This window comes from Brassica napus, chromosome C3, assembly GCF_020379485.1.
Source record: "Brassica napus cultivar Da-Ae chromosome C3, Da-Ae, whole genome shotgun sequence".
Taxonomy (NCBI): domain Eukaryota; kingdom Viridiplantae; phylum Streptophyta; class Magnoliopsida; order Brassicales; family Brassicaceae; genus Brassica; species Brassica napus.
In genome coordinates, this window is record NC_063446.1 from 63,854,475 (window position 1) to 63,881,981 (window position 27,507).

The 27,507-nt window shown below is 35.6% G+C and overlaps 1 long non-coding RNA gene across 1 annotated transcript; it reads right to left on the minus strand.

The window, feature by feature from the left end:
* Positions 1-8,244: 8,244 nt before the first annotated feature.
* Positions 8,245-26,333, minus strand: LOC125583845. The gene is made up of 3 exons (XR_007320888.1): positions 26,145-26,333; positions 25,972-26,061; positions 8,245-9,541 (listed from the first exon to the last, which is right to left on the minus strand). It is a non-coding gene; the product is annotated as an uncharacterized LOC125583845 (long non-coding RNA).
* Positions 26,334-27,507: the final 1,174 nt, after the last annotated feature.

Here is a 27,507-nt window from a genome sequence, read left to right on the forward strand (position 1 = left end):
ACGTTATGTGTAATTTAGACTATCTTTATATGATTATTTCAATTCTTAGGCTACGTACATAATAAATATATAGATTAGACTATTTTTGTTAATTATTTTCAATAGTTTAAGAAAATCTTAACGGTTTCCCAAAAAACTTCCTTAACTTTCATTGTTAGTATGTGAATGGTTAACAATATAGTAAGTAGAATTTTACAAAATACATATTTCTCGTAAATTGTTTATGTAAATGTTTTCTTTGAAAACTCATTGGTTCTACTACCAAAACTTCTTTTTTGAGATGAATTTACTACAAAAACGTAAAAAATGCTAAAGTATTACTATGTGTATGGTGGTATTACTATTACCTTGAAGATTACCATATGTATTAATAAGTGTTAAAAATAATATTAAAATATTTATGACGGCTGCACGTTTTACATGTGAAATGTATTTTTTAATTCTTTTTTTTAATAATATATATATTTTAGTGTTTTACATGTGTTTACTAATTTTTGGTATATCTTTTATAGTGTTTTTTGAGCGTAATAAACCCAGCAAAACTAGTTATTCATCTTACTCATTTTTGGGCATGGTAACACCTGTAAACTTAGTTTTCCAAACCTGTAAACTTAGTTTTCCAAACCTGTTGCAACACACCAAGATTTAAACATTCAAAAGCATTCTACTACCAAGTTTTAAACATCCAAAATACTTAACATTCTACTACCAAGTTTTAAACAAGTTTTAAACATAGATTCCTAATAAATACATAAGCCTAAGGCTTTGTTTTACGCTTCTTCCCCTCCGTGAAAGGAGTCTGCACCCACTGTGATTTCCTCTTTGGTCTGCCACTCTTCTTATGTACAGCAACAGCGGCATTCTCCTTGCACCTATGCATGATCCAAGGACTCGGTGCTTCCTTGTAAACGACCATGATCCACCTTTTCTTTTCTTCCTCACTATATTCCTCGACAACTTCTCTAGCCTGTTCCTCGACAACTTCCCCAGCCTGTTCCTCTTTTTTCTCTTCTTCCGCAACTTTCTCTCTGCTTTTTTCCTCTGTTTCCATAGCCTCTTCCGCAACAACTTCAACACCTTTTCCAGCTTCTTCCTCCATAGGCCTTGTCACTAGTCTCCTCGCAGCCATTGCCTTAGTCCTACCACGTGGTGGTGTGGGAGTTCCCTCCGTCTAATTCCCAAGTGGTGGTGTTGGAGTTTCATCGGTTTTATTCGTCTCAATCTGCGGCTCATTGTAATCATCTTTGGGAGTTTCCTCTGTCTGATTCCCATGTGGTGGTGTCGGAATTCCTTTTTCTATCTCTGCCTCCCGAGCCTCAGATTCCACCTCATAAGTCTCACTTTTCCTTTTTTCTTGCTCCCTGGTTTCAGACTCTTTCCCTTCAACTTCTTCTTCTTGATCCTCTTTGCTTTCAACCTCTGCTTGATCATCTTCGTCTTCAGCCTCATATTCCACTACTTTTTCTTCAACTTTCTCATCATCCTCACTGTTCTCCTTCTTTTCATCACTGGTTTCAGCCTCTTTCTCTTCACCTTCTTTTTCATCATGTTTCCCTCCAACCTCTTCTTCATCCGCTTCAATTTCCTTCCACAATTTATCAGCTTGTGCTCTACTTCTCTCCTTCAATTGCTTCAACTCACCAGTCTCACTCTCACTCTCACTGTCACTGTCTTCCTTGTCTTTCTCATCAGCCTCACTATTTTCCTCCTCTTTCTCACCCTCTTGCTGAGCATTGTCATCAACCTCTTTCTCTTCTCCTTCTTCTTCATCATTTTTTTCTCTCAGCCTCTTGCTCAGTATTCTCGATGTTATCCTTCTCTTTCCCAGTCTCTTGCTCAGCATTAGCTTTGTCCTTCTCAGAATTAGCTTTCTCCTTCTCTTCATATGTACCATAGTCCTACTGTCAAAAATCCATGTCTTCACCATGACTCGATTCCACCTTACTCTTAATAGAAGTTAGCTTGTCTTCCATTTTCTTAGCCCTTCTTCTCAAAAGCCGCTGGTTCTTTTCAGTATGACTCATCGTTGAGCCTAGAGCCTCCAGGTTTGTCTCCACCGTTACGTGAAGTCCAACAAATCCTTCTCCCATGAACTCCAAAATTCTCTCTTCCAGACCTTGCAACCTCGAATCTAAACCAGAGTTAGAGGATGATCCTTCTGCAAACGTCACCTTTTCTTTGTCTTTATTTTTTGGCAACACTCGTCATGCAACTTGATCTAACTCATATAGCTTTTTCCACCAAATATTCTTCTGCTTCACATTTAACCAGTAGTTCTAAGTATCACTTGGGCTGCCCTGACGGTCATACTCTCGCTCCTCATCAATAATACGAGCCAGCATAATTTGCTCACCAATAGTTGGAACTAACACACTGTTGATAACCTGAAAATAAAACAATAAGTTAGATCAGTTAAATTTTATGTTCATCTACCTTCTACTATAACTATATACATGTACCTTTGTGTCTCCAACCGCAACATATATGTCTTCCAAAGGATAACCCTTAAGACTGGACTCTGTAAACTGGCTCTTGCACATCCTTGAACAGTCTTCACTAGCGTCGTCTGAATATATTCTAAACGCTTTCCCCAAATCCGGAATACACTCAAAAACCAGAACCTAGTACATCCATTGTCACAGTGTCAGATTTCAATTATATAACAACTAAAAATTTACAAAACTATATGCTTTACCTCTAAAGGGATTATGAATCCAGGAAAGGCGCATGCCTCTTTCACTTCACCCTTCAGATGGTTCGTCACATGCTTAATCTCCTTTATTGCATCCTCAAATGTTAGACGACCCCATGGAAATGATCTGCAAGCATCTAAATCGTCCATCATCCTTAATATGAAGAGGTCTAAATGTCCAGCATCCTTCGGCTTTCCTCTGATAATCCGACCAAGAAAAAACAAGACAGTCATCTTCAATCTATCTGGACACGGTGGCATATACAACATCTTCTGCTTCACATCGCTGATGGTGATCTTCTTTCTGTCATGGAAGTAATAATCCACAAACTTATAACCCCCCAACTTCTCGTAGTTTGGTGGTTAATCACCGCAGTCTAAGCCAGAAATGAGGGCATGCTCCCTCATAGAATAGCGGATGGGTACACCATTAACCGCAAACCATGCAACATCATCTTCTGGAGTACAAATGGTGCGCAGGAGTAACATCCACATCCCCTGGAGCTTCAGGTTATCTTCGTCTGGCATGTGGAAGAAATGTCGAAACTGAGGATGGCTTGTGAACCATTCAGCCTCAGGCTTACCCTTGATGAGCTTTACTGTCTTGGTCACAAAGCACTTAGTTGGTATCTTGGAACTCTTGGAGAACTCACTGCTTTTGAAGTAGAACTCAAGGGGTTGCATTGGTTGTATTTTCTGCAATCAAAATACATATATACATGTTAGTAATGCTAGTAATACAAGAAGTACTAGTAGTACTACTAACAATGAATACAAAATATATACCTCTCTCTCGGACCCCTCCCTTTCAGACTCATCTGAGGCTGAGAGCGATTCTACACTCGGTGCTCTCATTGGCTCTCTCACTGGCCTACTCTTCTTACTCTTGTTAGTCTTTTTACTGCTCTTGTGAACTCTCGGTTCCGACATTTTTGCAATTGAGTCCGGTTTTCGGATTCTAAGAGATTGACGACGCCTTTCATTAGCGCCTCCCTTTTGATTTCCCTTCATAACTTTCCTGTACAAGACATTACAACACTCAATCACTCTAAATTCAAACCGCAAAACAACAACTCAACATCAACTAAGTTTCCCCAATACAATTTTATTAACAAATATTAAATCTAAACACACAAAAACATAAGACACATTCAAAGTTTACACTCAATCACTCTAAATTCAATTTTATCACTCAAATCGGAAACACACAAAAAACACATCAGTCTACATACAGATTCGATGTAATATATACCTAAACAATAGATTTACCAAGTTCTTATCCAATTTCAAAGCCAATATCTAAACATAAGACGGACACATTCAAAGTTTTCTCCAAATTTGTTTTCAAATCTACATACAAATTCGACCAAATAACAACCAAATAAAGGGAAACTAATCACTTACCACAAGGAACGAAGATGGAGCCTCGATTTCGACAAAGAAGGAAGAAGAAACGAAGCGGTCTAGACTTTAGGGTTTCAGATAAGAGAGACAAAGAGATAGTTGAGACACGAACGAAAAAGGAAGAACAAAGATGGATTTTTGAATTAGATGGAGAACGAACAAGGAAGAACGAAGATGGATACTCTAGGGTTTCAATCTCCGATTTCACAATAAAGAGTGTCGAGAGGGGAGAGACGACGAAAGGATTGAAATTTGGAGAAGAGAATGAGTTGAGTAATTCAAAGGGTTTAGCTGGGTCGGGTTTAAGGGTTTCTTTTGTGTGGGTCAGATCTTTCCGGTTGGATCTTGTAAATATTTAATTTATGTTAGGGGTAATACGTCTTTAGCCACTTTTTCTATTTAAAAAAAATGAAAAAAAAAATTATATTATAATAAAGAGATAAATGAGGATTTTTTTTGGGGGAGGGGGTGGGGGACATGGAGTTAATCTCCATAAAAAGAGGGTTTAATAAATATTAGAAATTGCGGATGTACTGAGGAATGATTACTGCGTGATACCAAATTCGATTGCTCCAGAGTTTTTTAACGAGATCGCGTGCATGTCTAAAGATCTTGGCCAGGTGGTTGTTAGTATCCAGCATCTCAATCAACTGGATGATGATACCATCCTCAATTGCCATCGAAGAAGAACCTTTAGTAAACGCTCTCTTTCTGTTCTCAAGCGTGTTCCCAGTGTCGAAAATTCACAGCTGCAAGTACGCTGGAGTGCAACCATCTTCAGGCAACATGGAACCAATTCGATGGATGTTCTGGCCGTTAATTGATAGGTGAATGGGCCTGGAGTCCCAGTCACGGTCTGATCAACATGAGCACCCATGGAGGTGAAAGCAGGCAAACTATTTGCAAATCGGATGTGGGGTCTGAATCTAGGCGACTCTAAAAGCTCTAGCAATGGAGATGGTGGCTCGCAAACTGGTGGAAGCCTCACTCGGCCTCAATGACAACAAAGACTAAACTGTTTATTCTCTTGGCTTGTTTGACCTCGTAGTGCTTCGGCATTCCAGAGTAACGCTTTACATGATGGACATGAAACTATTTCCCATTTGTCATATGTCTTCAGGTTCTTTTTACCTGTATGCGACAAAAGCGTACTGGGTTAACCTGATGTCGTCTGAACCGAAAACGAAAACGTTTATAAAATGTAACAAACATACGTGAACTCTTTGTGCTGGTGGAAGTAGAAGCTGCTGTATATTGTCAGTGTTAGCACATGAGAAAGCACAAATATGTTTTTAAAGTAATAGAGTTCAAGCATTCCAAAATTTACCAGCCGTGGACAAAGATCCAGATAACCAACTTGTTTTTTCTGATTACATATTGCTTTCCGTAGTTGTCTGGCATTCCGAGCAGACGCTGCAAAGTGATTTTATAAACGGATCAGTAACTAAAAACATATAATTTTTTTTTATCTCAAACAACAAATTAATTCTAACTGCGATGATCAATATGTATACTCTAAGAGAGATAAGAGAAGAGAGATGAGGAGAGAATGATTTCCAGAATACGAACATTTTTTTTATACGAACTTTTTTTTTTGTCACCCGAATTGACAGAGCTTCAATGACGCAAACCACGCATTGAAGAACTCGTAGTGGGCATCAGAGTTAATGGGATTAAACACCAAGAAACCATAACGAAATTCGTTTCAGTAACAGTGAAGAAACTCGAGCATCACCATCGCCTTCGCACGCAGAAGAGAGAAGAAGAAGAACACATGTTTCAGTGTTATCAGATTAGGGTTAGCGCATACGTGTCATGGGCCGAAGACACAATCCGTATCTGAGCCCAATATATTAAACAAACGGGTCATGATTTAAAGCCCAGACGATATGTTCACTTAATAAAGTGATGAGTTTAATGATCGGGACAGGTGTCAGCTTCCCAGAACCTGACTTTGTGAAGTGTAATCCTAGGTGACGCTATCTGGAATGGCTGTACTTTATATATATATATATATATATATATATACTAGGTGTATTCCTGCATCATGTGCCGTAAAAAAAATTTAAAATATTTTTTAACAAATAAATAGAAATTATATTACAAATAGAAATTATATTTTAAAATAAAATTTTATTAATATTGTAAATTTTCTTTTTCGTATCAATATTTTAATATAAATTTGATTTAATTAAACATAAAAATTATATTTAAGAATATGCATGTATATATTTGAAATTATAATTTAGATAGATTTTTCTATCTATTTATTTTAATTAAATATATTAAATAAATTTGTAAAAGTTGCATAATTACCAAAAATTTAAATTAAACAATATTTAAAAATTTGTAGATATATAAGAAAATCATGATTTTACGATTAAATTTTTATAATTTTCTAAATAAATTGTATACATTTTTGAAAATTTTAGTAATAAAATTGTATAATATAAAATATACAATTAAATTATATTTCGAAATTTATAATGCCATATTTGAATATATTTATTTTAATGATGATTTATGAGTTATTTTCATATTCTAAAAAAATTCCAAAAATATAAATTGACGTTAAATGTAATATATGAGTTATTACCATATTTTAAAAATTTTACCAAAAATATAAATTAACATTAAATGCAATTATCCATGTCATAATAAGCTATAAGATATGTCATCAATTTCAGTAGCCATGTCATATTTGTTTTGTGAAATTGATTGTAGAAAGAACATATGGCAAAATCACTTTGTAAATATAGTCTAGGGTATTTTCCTGCACCATGTGCAGTAAGGAATTTTTTTAATCTAACTTATATTTAAAAATAAATTTTATTAAATATTATAGATTTTACTATTTTCTTACTAATATTTAATATAGATTTGATATATATTAAATCAATTTGTATAAAACTAATAAATATGATATAAAATTGTACAATTATCAAAACTTTAGCCTAAACAATATTTATAAAATGTGCAGATATTTAAGAAACTAATGATCTTACGATTAGATATTTAAATTTTTAAAAAATTGTAAAAAGTTTTGAAAGCTTTAGTAATACAAATTATATAATTAAACAAAAATAATAATATTTTTAAATTTGAAGTGTTATATATGAATATATTTATTTTATAGATGATGTATGAGCTATTACCATATTTAAAAAAAAATTACCAAAAAGAAATATCAATATTGAATGTAATATATGAATTATTACCATATTCTAATAAGTTTGCCAAAAATATAAATCAACATTAAATGAAATTATCCATGTCATATTTTTTTGGAAGTCATGTCATTAATTTCAGTAGTCATGTCATATTTGTTTTGTGAAATTGATTGTAGAAATGACATATGTCAAAATCACTTCGCAAATATAGTATAGGGGATACTTGGGTCTGTCCGCCCTACGGGCGGGATAAATTTTAGTTGTGATCTATGTTATTAAGTTTTGAACGATTTTATGGTTTGTGTTTCATGTTTATATTTGCAAGAGATGTATACGATAATAATTTTTGTCTTTTATAAAATTTTATGTGAGGATGAATTATATTTGATAAGATATATTTTGCTTGCTTACAATAGTTTGTTTATATGATATTTCAGTTTGAAATATATTATTTATATCATGTTCTTGTTTATTACTTTTCTTATAGGGCAATTTTCCCGAATAATCATTTTTAATATTTTATCACAAAATAGTCTTTAATAAGAAAAATAACCAAAACAGCCCTTTTCTATTTTGAAATTTTTTTTTACAAAAAAAATTTGAAACACTATCCTCAAAAATCAACCACTTAACTCTAACATTAAATCTAGATTAGTTAACCCTAGAGTATAAATATATTGTTGGCTTTTAATAAAATTTCTTTTGGTTATTTTCTTTATTGATGGCTATTTTTCTGACAAAAAATTAAAAATGAATATCTTAGAAAATTTATCTTTCTTATATGTTATTTAATGTTTATAATATATTTTATATAATATATTTTATAAAAATTATAATAGGTAAAGCTAATATTAAATATTCACTGTTTTAAGTAAAAATAAATTATCCCTTATTAAAAATATATATTTCGTACCAAATAAAAAACTTTCTAAAACACTGTATAGGAGCTTTTTTATTTTTTGACAACGAACGTTGTATATGAGTTAAATACACTAAAACTTCTATAAAGAATATCATTATGTACTATGTTATTTGTTAAACTATAAACAGAAAACAATATATTACAAATCTAACTATAGTTAAAATATAATTCTGGATTATAACTCTTGTAAATATATAATCAAAATATTTTCAATAAATATGCACAATTTATTAATTTTTATTATTAAATATTATTGTCACTATATTTGTAAACAATTGTGGAAAAAACAGTCTTAACCGTTTGGGCGATTCATAGTGGATCACTGCTTGATGATCATTGATCCTTTTTTACCTGCAGGTCCTAGGTGCAGGCAGTTTGATACACTGTGGAAAATAAGCGTTTAAGTTTGTGCCCTGCAAAGTTCCTTTTGTTCCTTTTCTGTAAGACTTTGAGCTTTATGAATTAATAAGCGTTTTAAATGAACCATCTCGTGTGTTGTGGAAAGAAGAGCATGTTATTACCCTTTTATTGAAGATAATAATCGTATGCGCAACAACAAAAAAAAAGGTTTAAATAGTGTGAGAGGTTTGATTATAAATGCACATACACTCAGGAACAGGATATTTTGTAAGATCTCTTCCAGCTTTGCTAACCCTTATTTCTGGCTGTCCTAGAGATTGTTTGTGTAATTTCTTCATCATCTTCTCAGACTCTGTCTCAGTCATTGTTTTGTTCAAAAAGTATGGGAGCATTTGCCTTTTGTTTGGTGTTATAAGCTTCTTATGTCCTTCATAAGCACTGTGGCCCTGTGAAAGATTAGTTTTCAACACCTTAGCCTTGAGAATATGTAAACACAGACATTAAATTGACCACCAAAAGAGTGTGTGTGTGTACCTTAATTGCGCAGCCCATGTTTCCTCCATGAGATGCCATGAACACATCACTCTCCTTGCATACTATATAGTCGATTGCTGCCATTATCGAAGCTCGTTTTGCGAAAGGATTGAGTTCATGGGGGCAATGCAATATCGTATTTGTTGTAAAGAAAAACAGTAGCTCACTCACTAACCTTGTTACTTCCTTGGCATTTAACGACAGAGACCTGCAAGTTTCCTCTCATTAGGTGTCTTGCTAGATTTGGTTGTTAAGAGCTGAGGCCGCTTAATCCCTTCTAGTCTTGCAATCTCATCATACTTTGAGCTCAAACCAGTAAGGCAGCCTGTTCTCACCCACACGTCTTTCTCAAGTCGAAGATGAAGGGCAATGTAAAGGACCTTTGCTCCTCATCCTTTCAGCAAGCTTCTTCCGTATCTCCATAACCCTTGGCGAGAACTTCAGTGCTTCAAACGCTGCCTAAACACACATTTTGTTAACCAAGGGCACTACAAGAAAACAGCGACATACCGAGAGAAAAAATCGTCGGTATGTCGTCGGATTAACGTTATTCCGACGACATACCGACGAAACAAGTCCTCGGAAATAACTCCTCGGAAATTCATTTTTCCTCGGAAATCCCTCGGAAATTTCCGACAGAATTCCGAGGAAACGAATTTCCGAGGAAACTCCGAGGACCACCAGTTCGTCGGACAGGTCCTCGGAATATACCGAGGGGGAACTTCCTCGGGATATTTCGATGGACTTTACGATGGCCCAATCCTCGGAAGTTCCGACGAAATGTTCCTCGGAATTTTCATCGGGAATTTCCGAGGAACGGAGCCCTCGGAAAATTCCGAGGAATGAGTCCCCCCACTACAAGAAAAATGGGTTTTAATAGCAGACCGGAATAGCGTTTTTTTCAATTGTGTTATGCTTGATATACGCGGGTTTTAAAGATAGCGTTTGTATATTTCGAAACGCTATGTTAGAGTTGTGAACTGAAAAAAAAAATTAAGTGTATGTTAAAGAAGAAATAGGAGTGTAATAATAGCAATAAATGATTAAAAGTGTTATGGTTGAGTTTCGCGGTTATACCCGGGACACTTGGTAAAATTTTGGCTCCTAAACAAGATTAGTGTCGAAAAAAAACCCAAATTATTAGGGTTACGATCTTCCCTCTCTCTCGTATCTCCTTGCCTCTTTTGTGCTGGAAAGAATCAATCTCAATCTCTATCACTTCTAATTTCATTTTTAATTCCTAAGCTCTTACCTTTTCTAATCTCGAATCCACTTTCTCGTAATGTCGAATCCATTTTCAATTCCTCTTCTCTTGTCGTAATCCATTCCCAATCCGTCGAAGGTGAGTTCGCTTTTACTAACCCATCAGATTATATTTCGATTTTCTTTTTCTTATATATGTTCTAGTGTTATTGCATTGTCAATTGATGCGTTTCTGTATACTATTTTGCAGGAAGGATTTCGTTTGTAGATCTTCGGATTAAGGTCCATTTTCTTCTTTTCATCTCTCTTTTACTTAGTTTTTTTCTTTCTATTTTAACACAATTCTCTTATTTTGTAGCTGACTCGAAGCAAAATTGAAGAGATTTTATCGAAAGGTAAAAACAAGTGACACTATCATCTTTTATTTACAAAACTCGTTCTGTTTTGGTTTTCTGGGTTGATAAAGTGAGCGTCTTGTATGTACAATTGCTCGGAGCGGTAACATGGATAAATCGTGGGTCTGGTTACCAAGGTATTAACTTCACTTCACTATCTTTTAGAAATTGTTTTGTGTTGATCTCATTTATTTGGAAGACTGAATGTTGTATTCTCATTTGTTCTACATGACAGGAATAGCCTTGAGTATGAGAAAGGAGCTAGTGAATTTGTGTCTTCTTCATCAAGACGTTTAGGAGATCCAGCTGAAATGTTCTGCCCTTGTGTTGATTGTCGCAATGTCTGCCATCAAGCTTGTGAGACAGTTTTGGAGCACCTGGTGATTAGAGGAATGGATCAGAAGTACAAGAGTTGTGTGTTTTGGACAAAACACGGGGAGACAAGACCAGATAAGTCAGCTGATGTGTACTCATCTGAAAATGAGGCTTACGAGTTGTTCAGAACGACTTTCTTGGCAAGTGAAGGCAATGAGACTGCTGAACAAGAGAATGCAGGAGCGTTTGAGGGGCCTGACAGTCCAGAAGAGGCTGAGTTCAGAAAGAAGTTAGAGGATGCAGAAACTCCGTTGTACCCGGAGTGTGAGAAATTTTCAAAAGTTGCTGCAATCATGGGACTTTACAGGATAAAGGTGAAGAGTGGGATGTCTGAGAACTATTTTGATCAGCTACTGTCCTTGGTTCATGACATGCTTCCCGTTGAAAATGTGCTACCTAAGTCTACTGATGAGATGAAGAAGTTTCTGAAACAGTTTGGTTTTGGCTACGACGTCATCCACGCCTGCAAGAATGACTGTATTTTATATAGAAAACAGTATGAAGATGCGGTCAGCTGTCCAAGATGTAGTGAATCAAGATGGGAGAAGGATAAGCAATCTGGTGAGGAGAAGAAAGGGGTTCCTGCTAAGGTGCTTAGGTATTTCCCGATCAAAGACAGGTTCAGGAGAATGTTTAGATCAAAGCGGTTGGCTGAGGAGTTGTGTTGGCACTCCACTAATGCTTCTGAAGATGGAACTATGCGACATCCAGTGGATTCGTTGACTTGGGTGCAGATAAACAACAAATGGCCGGAGTTCGCAGCTGAGGCAAGAAACCTAAGACTAGGTATTTCAACCGATGGCATGAATCCATTCTCCATCCAGAACACCAACCACAGCACATGGCCTGTTCTCTTGGTCAACTACAATATGTCTCCAACGCAGTGTATGAGGTCCGAGAACATTATGTTGACCATGCTAATTCCTGGCCCAACCGCACCTAGCAACAATATTGATGTATATCTACAACCATTGATGGAAGACTTGCAGGAACTGTGGACAGAAGGTATACAAGTTTATGACGCCTTTAAGAAGGAGAGTTTCACTCTTAGAGCCATGTTGCTGTGGAGTATCACAGATTACCCTGGTTTAGGAACTTTAGCTGGTTGTAAAGTGAAGGGCAAGCAAGCGTGTAATGTCTGTGGGAAGGATACACCACATAGGTGGCTAAAGTTCAGTCGTAAACATGTATACATGAAGAACAGGAGGCGGCTCATGCCTAGTCATCCATACAGACGAAAGAAAGGATGGTTTGACAATACGGTTGAGGTTGGTTCTGCAAAGAGGATTCAGAGCGGTTCAGAAATATTAGACAGTATAAGGGACTTTAAAAACGATTTTGGAAAACTCTTACCTAAGAAGAGTAAGAGAAAGAGGAGTGAAGGAGATGAGGATGATGTTGTTTCAGCTGAGGAGTACGAAGAAGATCATGATATGTGGCGGTGGAAGAAAAAATCTATTTTCTTTGACTTACCTTATTGGAAGGTATTTTATTTGATTTACCTTCTTTAACCTACCTTATTAGTCTGAAATTGTTAATATTATTTATGCTAAATACTTGTAAAATTCTTGTAGGATATGCCTGTGAGGCATAACATCGACGTGATGCACGTGGAGAAGAATGTGAGCGATGCCCTGTTGTCTATTCTGATGAATAGTTGCAAATCAAAGGATGGCCTGAAAGCGAGAAAGGATTTAGAAGATATGGGTATTCGAAGCAGCTTACATACACAAGTAAGGGGGAAGAGAACTTATCTGCCTCCAGCTGCGTATTGGCTCTCTAAAGAAGAAAAAAAAATATTCTGCAGAAGATTATCCAACTTCAGAGGCCCTGATGGATATTGTGCAAATATATCCAATTGTGTCTCACTGGATCCTCCTTCTATTGGCGGCATGAAGTCACATGACCATCATGTTCTTATGCAGAATCTGTTTCCGGTTGCGTTGAGAGGTTTACTCCCAAAAGGACCTCGGATTGCAGTGAGTCGTATGTGCAATTACTTCAACAGAATCTGTCAACGCGTTCTTGATCCTGAGAAGCTACTTGCTCTAGAAACAGAGATTGTGGAGACAATGTGCCAGTTAGAGAGATTCTTTCCACCTTCATTGTTTGATATCATGTTCCACCTTCCACTGCATCTGGCGAGAGAAGCACGATTGGGTGGCCCTGTACACTTCAGGTGGATGTATCCATTTGAGAGGTAAGTATATTGTTTTCATTAGAAGCTTAATTATTATATGAAGCGAATTTCAATATTTTAACCATCTTGATTTGCAGGTATATGAAGACACTGAAAGCTTTTGTGAAGAATTTTGCAAGACCTGAAGCTTGTATGGCAGAGGGTTATCTAGCTGGTGAATGTCTTGCATTTTGTATGGAGTTCTTACAGAAATCGGTACCAGTTGAGGAACCAATGACAAGAAATGAAGATTTAGAGGCACATGATAATGTACTTGAAGGGCGCCCTTTGCAAAAAGCTACAGAAGTGAAACTTACTGATAAGGAGAGAGATGTAGCTCATCGTTATGTCCTCATGAATACTGCAGTGATGGATCCTTATGTTCAGTAAGTGTGGATATAGATATTTTATGTTTTACTATCAGTGTAGATAACTGTAGATGAAGATATTTTTGCCTTTACAGGATGCATTTAGAGGAACTTCAAGCAAAAGATGGAAGATGTGCAAGAAATGGTACCATATTATGGAAAACTCATACAGAAAGGTTTTCGACATGGATAAAAGATAAGGTATGTGATCTGGTCATGGTAATGATATTGATATGTGATCTGGTAATGATATTGATATGTGATCTGTTCATGCTAGATACCAAATAACTCAAAGGATCATTCTCAGCGGCTCAGATGGCTTGCGTTTGGACCAAGGAATGTCGCACACACCTACAAGGGATATATAGTTAATGGACATCGATACCAGACAGACGATGTCAAAAGGAAGACTCAGAACTGTGGGGTTTCAAATGAAGCATTCTCCATGTGCAGAGCTAGTGCGAAAGATTCTAATCAAATGGCGGACATGGTAGCATACTATGGAGTCATAAAGGAGATCATATTGCTTGATTACCACATGTTTCAGGTGCCTCTGTTTAAGTGTAGTTGGGCACATAAAGGGAAAGGTGTTAAAGAGGAAGACGGTTTTACACTTGTGAATCTCCACACGAACCAGTCAGCATTTGTTAATGATCCATACATTCTGCCTTCTCAAGCTAAACAAGTTTTTTACTCAAGAGAGGATGACAGCTCTCCTTGGTATGTTGTTATGAGAGCACCTCCGAGAGGATATCATGAGTTAGAGACTGAAGAGGAAATTTGCCCTGCAACGTTAACAGTCCAGCATGATGAAGATATCGGAGATCACGCTTCAGATGACGAGAGTTTTTGTGTTAGGAATGATTGTGAGGGTATTATTCTTTGAGATTAATAATAAGTTTGTTGTTGTAACAGGTAAACTGATACAATGAACGAGAATGCTGTTACTGAGAAGGCGCGTCGCAGTAAACGTCAAGCAGGCCTTGCTGTTAGTCCTGTGGTGTCTTTATCTACCAAGAAACAGAAGAAGAATTGCCCGAAGAAGAATGTGGAACAGGAGTCACAGCACGACGAACTCGAGCAACATACCGGTTCAGAAGAAGTGGAACAAGAACCAGAAACTGTAGAAGCCGAAGAAGAAAATGATGATGATGAAACACAACCACCCGAAGAACATGATCAGTACGAAACACAACCAGCTGAAGAAGAACATGACGAGGAAAATGTACAAGACGAAGAAGAAGAAGTCATTCCTAGCTCTGAGACACAAACACAGCAATCTGATAACCAAGTGAAGAAGACTAGAGGTCCAACTAAAATGCGAAAAGTGGCGAAACATATAGAGGACAAGGTAGATGTGGAGTTCAATTCTTTGGGAGAGCATGTTGGTCGTGGATCAGTGACACTGTCCTCATTCCTTGGTCCTCTTGTGAGAGAGCATGTGCCTGTATTGCTAGATGACTGGAGACATCTGGAAGAGAAAACAAAAGACGCTCTGTGGGAGGAAATACAGGTAATTCTGTTACCTATGTATATACATACACACGAGTTCAGTATTAATATGAATATTATGTACAGGGACGATTCAACTTGACAGAAGACTGGCAAAAGGATGTAGTCTTTAAGCAGATGGGTTGTTTGTGGAGGGCCTCTAAATCTAGACTCTCTTCCATAGTTAGAGCAGCAAAAAACAAGGCGCAACTACAGATAATTAAACCCAGCAACATACAATCGGTAACAGCTTGGAACAATTGGGTGAAAGGAAGATGTACTGCAGCTTTTCAGGTAACATTTTGTGTCTTGCGTATTTACATTTGGGTTATGTAAGTAACATTTATTACAAAATGGTATTTGGTTTATGTAGGAAAAAGTAATAAGTACAGGGAACTCAGAAAGGCTCAAATTCCCCACACCACTAGTCGAAAAGGCATGAATCGGCTTGCAGAGGAGATGGTATGTTTTACAATTTGAAATAATAATTGGTGTGTTATTGGGTTTATGAGATCTGATGACTACTACTTTATTTAACTTGTAGAAAAAAAACAGTTCTGATCCTAAGCTAGTCACTAGAACTAAGGTTTGGGTCGCTGGTCATACACATTCTGATGGAACACCCGTTCGTCAAGAATTTGCAGATACAATAGTAAGATTACTTGTAACAATAATATTGTTGGCTATAGAATACAATTTACATAACTTGTGTAATTTTTAATTGCAGGAGAAGATAAAGAGAATTGACAGTGAAATGGAATCAAGTTCAGCAGATAATATCGGTGAAGATGCTGTCACTCAGGTTCTAGGAAAAATAAGCCAGGAAGAATTAGGGGGTTGGGACGAGGGGTTACTGTAACCAAGTTGGCATTCTTACATGCTAGAGATTCACATGTCAAGCAACTTGAAGCAGCTCAAGCAGAACTAATCAACAAGGTTCAAGATTTGCAAAATGTGGTTAAAGACTTGGCTGGTAAAAAGGTAACTTCGTTATTCTTCTTGTTTTATTATTCAAACTTCTGATATGTATAAGGTTGTAACAAAAATGATTGTGGTTGTTGGGTATAGGAAAAAAACGGATTTGATTCTAATTCTGAGAGAAGCGATGTGAGCAAGGGCGGAGGAATAAGGTGCCAAATACTGGATTGGGTTTCGAATGATGATTTGGTTGTTTCTGAAGGAGAATTCTACTCTAGTGAGCCCACATATAAGATTGGTCGCATTCCACTGGGTCCTAATGCGGCTGCTGTTATAGTGAAGTCTGTATTAGTCGTAACAGCGCCTATATGGAGACCTACTCCAACTTGTGTATCGCTTAGTCAGGCTGTTGGAGTCAAAATTGCATGGCCATCTGAGAAGCTCATCTTGGATGATGGCATTGACATTTCAAACAATGGCAACAACGACGAGTCGGAGGTAAATAAATTCCGTCCTCCAAATCTTTATAATCATTCATTAATGTACTCCTGAAATGTGTGAATATATTTTACATGATTCAGGATGTAGCTGCATCTTTAGGAAATGTTAAAATATTTGATTACTGGAAAATAGAAGAGGAGTTGATAGCTGAGGGTGTCTTGTTGACAACCGAACCTACTCACCTCGTCAACCAAATTCCACTGGGACCGAATGCAGCAGTTCTTAGAGTCGAAATGGTTTTTAAACCTAATGCCTATATCTGGAGACCTACACCTGAAATGACAAAGATGGGTGATGCAGTACATGGGACAATAGCGTGGCCTCTAGATAAGATAAGACTACCCGATCAAAATTCGCCTACTGATCAACATTCACCTACTGAATCAAACAAGATATCCAATCAGGTAAGTTTGTAAATTCTTAGAAGGTGATTAGATATTGAATTGTTAGGTTGCCGGTGTTGATATTGTGGTGAATGTGTTTGTCTTTTCTGGTTTTAGAGTGGTGGTAACAGCACTAGTAGTAGCAACAAAGGTGGCAAACAGAAGGTTGCTCTCTTGGACTGTCATAACTTAGGACAGAGAGTTGCTTTAGGTCGTGTGTTCTCAACTGATCCAGCAGAGAAAGTGCATTTCGTTCCTTTAGGTCCCAATGCTACGAAGGTTTGGGTAGAGGTTTCCGAGTTCGATGGGGCTCGAGTGTGGAGGCCAAACTCTGAAATCGAATTCATGGGTGATGCAGTAGGAAGCACCGTGGCTTGGCCAAATGATAACATTGTGTATCTCTAAGGATTACAATGTTGCTTTAGTGTGAACTTATAATGTAATCTCTAAGGATGTGTGAACAACTATGTAATCTGTTTAAGTTGAATCTATGAAATTTATGTTTATTTATATAAGTTGATATTTTGTTTCAAAATCCCAGAAAACGAATTTGTGTAAATTTAAAAATATAAATATATAAAAATTAAAATTTAAAATATATAAATATATTAACATTATATATACAGCACAAATGAAACTGCTATAGTAGTACATATATACATTACACTTTGGTAACTGCTATAGTAGAATTAACTAAAACAAACAGAAAACGCTATTTATAAAATTAGTAATAGCAGTAAAAAGACGCTATTAAATAATATTTAATTGCAGAAATAAAAGCGCTATCGTAGCGGAAGAAAAGATATCACAACGAAATACCGCTATTTAATGTCCTCGACCTATTATGACGGGCGATGATACAGCGCTTAACAAACCGCTATCCTATCGTTAGATAGCGTTATTCGTCCGCTATAAAAACGCGTTTTTCTTGTAGTGCTCGGTATATTCCGAGGAAGACGTCCCTCGGTATATTCCGAGGAAATGTTCCTCGGAAATTTTTGAGGGTTCATTTCTTCCGAATTTCAAAAAAAATTAATTTTTTTTAAAAAAATAAAATTTTTGAAATTTAAATTCGAAAATATAAAATTAAAATTAAAATTGAAAACATATTAGATAATATTTAAAGTTGTACAAATAAAAATAAAACATTCCGAGTTTTTGAAAGAAAAAAAGAAACTACGGGTCTTGCACGTTCGGGAACACCTCGTTCGGGTACATCCTCTGCATCATCTCCATCATTTGCTGGTTCAGCCTCCTCTGTGCCTCATAGCCCACCTGTTGAGCCGCCATCTGGGTCTCCAACAAAGATATGCGATCATCCTTGTCCTTCAACTGAGCTGTAAGTACTTCTGGATCAACAAAGGGCGGTGGTGCAGAAGAAGGAGGAACCGGCCGGGTGCGACGACCCAAACCGACCAAACGTCCCTTCTTCTTTGGAACCAACTGAAATAGAAAATAGCCAAATTTAAATCAAGAAATAAATGAATTGAACTTTAAAAAAAAAGAACTTATGGATTCAACGATTTCGTTGATTCGAAACCGGGTCAAGTTGGTCGAAGCCGCCGAATCGTCATCCTCGGTTTGAAGCTGAGACACTTCGTCTTGCACCTGAGTTTGGACCAGGGTGACCACTTCCCTCAGAAGACCGTCATCAATCTGGCCGGTCTTCTTGTTGGTATACGCCCTCTTCATTAGGGCGAGATCATCAACCGGCTCGCCATCATTTTTTTCCGCCTTGAAAAAAATATAAATTAAAGAAACATTAGAAATTAGAAGAAATGCACAAAAAATAAAATTTCAAAACTTAAATAATTGAAGAAAAAGCGGCTGAACTTACCATGCGATCCCCCAGAGAGGCAATAGATTGAGCACCCAAGTTATGCTTGAAGACCCCCTTCCCTTTACAGTCGCTCCTGCGGTTGGTGGAGTTGGTGGAAGAAGTTTCTTTCGTCTCTTCCTTATCCCAATGCGCACACAACTCCGTCCAGACCGTGTTGTTTATCGACTTTGAGACCTTTTAATAATAAAAAAAAAGAAAATTGTTTAATAAATTAAAAAATAGTTTAATAAATTAAAAAATTATTTAATAAATTAAAAACAACCTTGTTGATTTCCCACTTCTTCTTCCACTCGTGGATCTGCTTCCCATAGTTGTCCATAACTTTATGGACGAAGTGGTGATAGATAAAGAGCGTCTCATCGGAATTCCAGTTGAATTCTTGCTGAAAAAAAAACACAATTAGTAGAAAATTTATATTAAAGATTAAAAATATAAGTAAAAAATTAGAATACTTACCGCAAACTGACGAAACCACAGATGCTGCTTGTCGGTAGGGAAGTCAGTGAAAGTCGGATGTCCCTTGTCGAGGGCCGAATACATCATACTGTTGATCCATGCGTTGATCCCGTTCCCGGATCGGTTGAACCTAATAAAAAGAACAAACGCTTAATAATGAATCAAATTTTAATGAAAAAAAATATGTTTAATTACCATGTTTGACCCCATCCATGTGGATACGGAGTGAGATAGGGAAGATGGTCACGACCGGGCTGTCGAACCAACTCCGCAACACTCATCACTCCCAGATGACCCGGAGGAGCAGGAGCGGGTGCAGCAACGAGAGCGAGAGGAGCAGGAGCGGGTGCAGCAGAGGGAGATGTATGGTAAGAGCATTGGGGCGAAGGGGAATCCTAAAAATGGCTGGAATCCCGAGACTGGCTCCCCGTACCACCACGACCACGATGCTGTCGAGGCCGGGTCTGATCAACAATAGACCTGTAAATTAAAAAAAAAATATTTAATAAATATAAATTTAAAAAAAAAAAAATTCTCAAAAAATAGTTTTTAATCATAAAAAAAGTTATATAGATATTAAAAATGTTTAATAAATATATAAAAATAGTTCTAATAAACAAAAAATAGTTTTAATAAGTAAAAAATAGTTTAATAACTACAAAAAATAGTTTTAATAATATTAAAAATGTTTAATAAATATAGAAATTTATATTATATATATATATATATTTTTTAAATCCCAAATAATAGTTTTTAATCACAAAAAAAGTTTTATAGATATTTAAAATGTTTAATAAATATATAAAAATAGTTCTAATAAAGAAAAAATAGTTTTAATAAATAAAAAGTAGTTTAATAATTACGAAAAAATAGTTTTAATAATATTAAAAATGTTTAATAAATATAGAAATTTAAATTATATATATATATATATATATTTTTAAATCCCAAATAATAGTTTTTAATCACAAAAAAAGTTTTATAGATATTAAAAAGGTTTAATAAATATATAAAAATAGTTCTAATAAAGAAAAAATAGTTTTAATAAATAAAAAATAGTTTAATAATTACGAAAAATAGTTTTAATAATATTAAAAATGTTTAATAAATATAGAAATTTAAATTATATATATATATTTTTTTTTAAATCCCAAATAATAGATTTTAATCACAAAAAAAGTTTTATAGATATTAAAAATGTTTAATAAATATATAAAAATATTTTTAATAAACAAAAAATAGTTTTAATAAATAAAAATTAGTTTAATAATTACAAAAAATAGTTTTAATAATATTAAAAATGTTTAATAAATATAGAAATTTATATTATATATATATATATATATATTTTTTTTTAAATCCCAAATAATAGTTTTTAATCACAAAAAAAGTTTTATAGATATTAAAAATATTTTGTAAAATCCAAAAAATCAAATTTATATACAAAAAACGTTTTGTAATATCCAAAAAATCAAATTTATATACAAAAATCGTTTTGTAAAATAAAAAAATCGAATTTATACACAAAAATCGAATTTATATACAAAAATCGATTTTATAAATACAAAAATTATAAAAAAATTCTAAATCAATTCAACAAAACAAATTATCCAACCAAATCACAATTCTAAACCTATTATACAACCAAATCACAATCCGAACCAACCACCGTAACAAAAATCTATCAAATCTACATAAAAACCTAACAAATAGAACATAAGAGAGTGGGATATGGTCCTTACATGATTTGTGTAGGTTTAGAGAGGATTCCCCGGAGATATCGTCGGGAGAGAAGGGGGAGATCTCCGGAGAGGAGGGAGAGGAGCCGGAGAGGAAGAAGAGAGAAATGGGGAAGAAGAAGTGTTTTCTCGTTATAAAACCTAGGGTCCGACGGATAGTTTCCGTCGGAATTTCCTTGGTATTTCAATTTCTATTTTCGCGAAATATTTCGCGGCTGGTTTGCCCGGTTAAATGAAAATATTCCGAGGAAATTACGACGGACAATTAAATATCCGTCAGAATTTCCTCGGATATTTCATTAATTCGAGGAAAAAGAATATCCGATCCTATGCATGTATTTCTGTTGGTTTATATTGTTCCTCGGAATATTCCGAGGAAATTCCGAAGAACACATGTTTGGGGTTTCAAAACATCAAATTTTTTTGCCCTATATCATTTCTTATACAAATGCAATGCATACCATTGAGGAATCTTTGCATAGATGATCATAAACTATGAAATGACAAAATTTCAAAACGAATTGTAAGTATTCCCTTTACCGTTCATTAAAGTGTATAAGTGTTTCTCTTATGTTGTGGGGATTTCGTTCATACAATCGGAAAAGTGTTTATTATAGGGTAAGGAACAAATTTTTGACTTCATAATCAGTCTAAGACACTTAATAAGGGTTATATAAGTGTTATTCAAACCGCAAAACGTTGTTTTCGATTTAAAAACTCTACTTGCTCGGAATTTCCTAGGAATATTCCGAGGGAATTCCGAGGAAACCCTTATCTTCCTCGGAATTCCGTCGGAATATTCCGAGGAAATTCCGAGGAAAAAGACTCTATAATCAAATCCCTAAATCGACAAGGTCTATTCCGAGGAAATTCCGAGGAAAACCTATCTTCCCTCGGTATTTCTATTAAAAAAAAAGTCGATGCTAGTCTGTTTCCGAGTCATCATCACCAGATGAATCTGAATCTGGATCTTGGTGAAACTCTCCAATCACTGGTTCATCCTCTACGTGAACGATGGCTTCCTCTCCGAAGTCGGTTAAATCGACTACAAGGCCAACTCTAGCTAAATCTTCTGCTGCACTTAAGTTGCCGGATGTGCTTGGTTGTAGTGGGTCTTCCAGCTCAGAACTTCCCTGAACTCGGCCTCTCGGGTTGAGTCTTGTAACAGTAACCCATGGATCATCTCTGTTCCTTACCCGGGGGTACTTGATATAACAAACCTGTAACATTTAAAAAATTATTAGTAAAATTATAAATTAATACACATGATGATGAATCATTCTGAATAATTAACATTTAATTACCTGATCGGCCTGAGAAGCAAGAATGAAAGGATCATAATATTGCAGCTTTCGCCTCGAATTTACTGATGTAACACCAAATGCATTTGTTCTCACACCTCGATCTAGAGTGTTGTCGTGCCAGTCACAATAGAAAACAGTACAGCGCAATCCAACCATGCCCAAATACTTGATTTTCAAAATCTCATGTATGTGTCCGTAGTATACATCATCTCCTGATGCAGAACAAACGCCAGCATCATAAGTCGTACTCGAACGTCTCCTCTTCTGAGTTGTGAATGCATATCCTCGAGTACAAAATCTCGGATATGACTTCACAACAAAGTTTGGTCCAACGACCATCTCGCGTATCCAATCGTCAAATGTTTCACCTCTGGCCTAACCAGCAGACACCTATTAATAGCACATATATATGTTATATCAATAAATGTGAATTAGTATAAATATGTGATAAATGATATTTTAATTTGTTTAAAGCACTTACATAAGTAAACATCCATCCAGAAAATTTTCTCTGCTTCATTTCTTCTAGTTCGTCCTCTGTGGCGTATCTATATTCGAACCGCTTTTCTGCCATGAAAATCCTGTACATATGATGACAATAATGTAATTAATTAAGATTTAAATGTCAACTTGTTAAAATAAAAATTTGTAAGCTAATTTATTTACCTTTCATATTGAAGAACATCTTCGCAGTTGGTGAGCAAATATGTTTGCAAATTACTGCGCTCCTGCTTAGTAAGTCGACGGTCCTTTGATTTTCCGCTAAGTCGTCCAACGTCTGTGAAAATGTCTGGAACCGTAACATGATATGTTGCCCGTTCGCCTCTATCATCATGCCGAGCAGGTCTTCTGTTTTTGGTCTGAACTTCTACTGGAAAGTAGTACTCGGCAAAGTTTGAAGTTTCTTCATTGATCATATGTGCGACTATAGAACCTTCCACCCTACTTAAATTTTTCACCATCTTCTTCAAATGGAACATATACCGCTCATACAGATACATCCATCTATACTGCACAGGACCATCAAGTTTCAATTCTCTTGCCAGGTGAATAACAAGATGCTCCATAACATCAAAAAATGAGAGAGGAAATATCTTCTCAAGGTTGCACTGAATCACAGCTATGTTAGTCTTCAAATTTTCAATAACTTCAAGAGTCACTGATCTCGTGCATAAATCGCAGAAGAAACCACTTATCCCTGCAATTGCTTCATGAACATTTCGTGGTAATAGTTCCTTGAAGGCAAACGGAAGGAGGCGCTGCGTCATTACATGGCAATCGTGGCTTTTCAAGCCAGTAAACTTTCCTTCCTTTCTGTCGATATAGTTACGCAAATTAGATGCGTAACCGTCTGGAAGTTCCACATCGTTTGAAATCCAATCAAAGAACGCATCTTTTCCCTCTACATCAAGTCGGTATATGGGAAAAGGAGCCCTACCATTCTCATCAACATGAAGTTCTGAACGAGCACATATATCGACTAAATCCAGTCTTGACTTCAAATTATCCTTTGTTTTACCTTGAACATTAAGGATCGTGTTCATGAGATTGTCAAAAAAGTTCTTCTCAATATGCATGACATCTAAATTATGCCTTAGCAGATGATCCTCCCAGTATGGCAGATCCCAGAAAATATTTTTTTTGTGCCAGTTATGTAGGTCTCCAACAGCATCTACCGGAAAACGCTCATGTCCACCGACGTCTGGCGTCCTTTCTGCACCAAAATCTCTTAGTTGTGTCTTCAAATCTTTCCCACAAATTTCCGGAGGTGGACTGTCAAACACCCTCTTGTTCTTCGTAAACAAATTCCTACTCCTACGATATGGATGATCAGGTGGTAGGAATCTCCTGTGACAGTCAAACCAACACGTTTTCCTTCCGTGTTTTAGTTGGAAAGCATCAGTGTTATCTTGACAATATGGACATGATAGCCTTCCATGCGTTGTCCATCCAGATAACATACCATATGCTGGAAAATCACTTATTGTCCACATTAGTACTGCCCGCATTTGAAAGTTTTCTTTACACGAAACATCGTATGTTTCAGCACCTTGAGCCCATAGTTGTTGCAACTCATATATTAGTGGCTGAAGAAACACATCAAGTGATCTCTTAGGATGCTCTGGTCCGGGAACGAGAATCGAGAGAAACAAAAACTCTCGTCGCAAGCACAAGTTTGGGGGTAGGTTGTATGGTGTAAGAATGACTGCCATAGAGAATACTGTCTTCCACTCTTGCCAAACGGGCTGAAACCATCAGTACATGCACCAAGGTAGACATTTCTTCTCTCATACGCAAAGTCGGGATACTTTGATTGGAAATGCTTCCACGCTTTTGCATCTGAAGGATGTCTGATCTCACCATCTGTTGAGTGCTCCGCATGCCATCTCATTGGTTGCGCTGTGCGTTCAGACAGATACAACCTCTGCAACCTTTCCGTCAAAGGCAAATACCACATCCTTTTATATGGCACTGGAACTCTTCCACTCGTATCTTTATAACGAGGCTTTCCACAAAATTTGCATGTAACCCGCTGTTCATCCGCCCTCCAATAAATCATGCAGTTGTCGCTGCATACATCTATTACCTGATACGATAAACCAAGACCAGCTACGAGTTTCTGAACCTCGTAGTATGAACCAGGAGCTACATTATCCTCGGGTAGAATACCTTTTACAAAATCAGCAATCGCATCCACACAGTCTTCAGCCAAATTATAATATGTTTTAATGCCCATCAATCTTGTAGCAGATGATAAAGCTGAATGACCATCTCTGCAACCTTCGTACAATGGTTGCTTTCCAGCATCCAACATATCATAAAATCTCCTAGCTTCTGCATTGGGTAAATCTTCCCCTCTAAAATGATCATTTACCATCTGCTCAGTACCTACACCATAATCTACATCCGTTCTAATTGGTTCTTCTAATCTAACCGCTGGCTGAGGTTCGCTAGTACTACCATGTTCATAATCAGTTTCCCCATGATGATACCAAATTTTGTAACTTCGTGTAAACCCACTCAAATATAGATGAGTCCAAACATCCCACTCTTTAATAACCTTTCTATTTTTACAATTAGAGCAAGGACATCTTAACATACCTGTTTTTGCTTCCGGTTGTCGGTGAACTAACCCCATGAATTCGGTTATACCTCGTTGGTATTTTTCCGTAAGCAATCTCGTGTTCGGATCCAAATGAGGTCGATCGATCCAAGAACGAAAATAATTCGAAGAAGACATGTTTTTTATGAATCAAATTCGTGTGTAAAGACAGTAAGAAGGAGGATGAAGATATGGAGTGAATGAAGAGGAAGAGGGGTGCTTGTATTTATAGTTGAAATCCTGCCGACAGACCGAGAAAATTCCGATGGAATACCGACGGCAACGGCTCTTTCCTCGGAATTTTCTCGGAATTTTTAAAATCCTCCAACGGCTCTCTAACGGCTAAAATATATCCTCGGAATTCATCGGTTTTTTCCGAGGAATACATTTTTCCTCGGTATTCCATAAGAATATTCCGACGGATTGATATGTCCTCGGAATTCCGTCGGTATATTCCGAGGATATTCCGAGGAAACCAAATTTTGTGTTTCCTCGGAATATCCTCGGAAATTCCTCGGGATATTCCGAGGATTTCATTTTCTGTCGTAATGTCCGTCAAAATACCGCTGTTTTCTTGTAGTGGGGGGAGAAAAAGAAACCAAACAGTTTTTGCTTTAAGAGTCAGAAAACATACCTTACAACGGAGCTTCTGGAGATCAGAGGGTAAGTCTTTAGACAATCATGAATCTAATCTCCTTAAAAGCAGAATTCCATCCCTGTTAAACTGCTTGAAACAACAAAGAATCAACCAAAAAACTAACCATAGAAGAGAGAGTTACTCAAAGGATGATGATGTATGGATCTTACTCGTTTTAGATAGCTAATCGCGGGCGTGTGAATCAACTCGAAGAAGCTATCCTAATCACTTTTTCGCTTGATAAGAAGCTATCCTAATCACTTTAAAGCTCAAAACGACACCGTCCTCGTCCAAGCAAAAGGCTGTAACACATGAGTTAACTACTCACCCTAAATTTTCTTTTGCACCAGCTTTTAAACCAAATCATGTCTTCTACAACAGGAAAGTAATTAAATTAAAAGTGTCACTATGAAAAGTTCGTACTTAAAAATAATAATATAAATACAAAAAAGTAGAAAAAAATATTTAGTTGAGGTTCTTTAAACCCTGTCTTTAGACAGGTTCATAAATTTTAGTGTCGCATGTTTCTTTCTTATTTGCTAATATTTATTTAAAGATTAAATTAAAATATATAAATATTAGGGTTGGCCCGCCCTACGGACGGGAAGTTATAATAAAAACTATTTTATATTAATTTATATTAATTTTATGAAATATTTAAAATTATTATATATTAAAAAGATATTATAAACAAACAAATAATGAAAAGAATTATGAGATCATATTGTTATTTTTCATAATTGTTTTTGATTTAAAATTAAAATAGGAGTAACCTTCATTGTTCTCTCTTTTTAGAGAATACAAAATTAACAAAAATAAATCAGAAAATATAATATATATATATATATATATATATATTATTTCATTTATACTTCAATTTGACATAATAAAAATATAAAGTTTCAATAAATAATAATTATTTTTTTAAAAGAAGATTCAAGCTTTTAAAAACATTTACCCAAATGATTTCATTCATGATTGTAAATTAGTCTACCTCCGAGCTAAATAATTTAAAATATTACAAATTGATAAAATAATTAATTTCAATTTTAAAAGACTATATATATAGTTTGATAGTATCATAATTAATAATTATATTTTCTAATTTAACAGGAAAATGATGTTTTAGAATATATTAGTTTAGATCATAATTATATCTGGAATGAAATATTAACTAAATTATATTGTTTTACTTGTTTAATCATGTAATTATTTTAAATTTTCAATACTTATTTTTTCCTCTATTATAATAATAAATCAAATAAAATTATTCAGAATTACAGCTGAGGTTCAACACCTAATTGTTTTTTTTCTCTAATATACATTTTTTAATACAATTTACACATTTTCTTTGATAGGTATTGTTTTAAATTGTGCAAAAAGTAAAATTTAACTATCACTTTTATTCAACTTGATAACTTACCACATTACTATTTAAAGATTCACATATTTATTTTAAGATATATATAAACCATATTATCCAAAATAATTAAGATTTTTCAAAACAAATATTACTGTTTAGTTTTCAAGGTA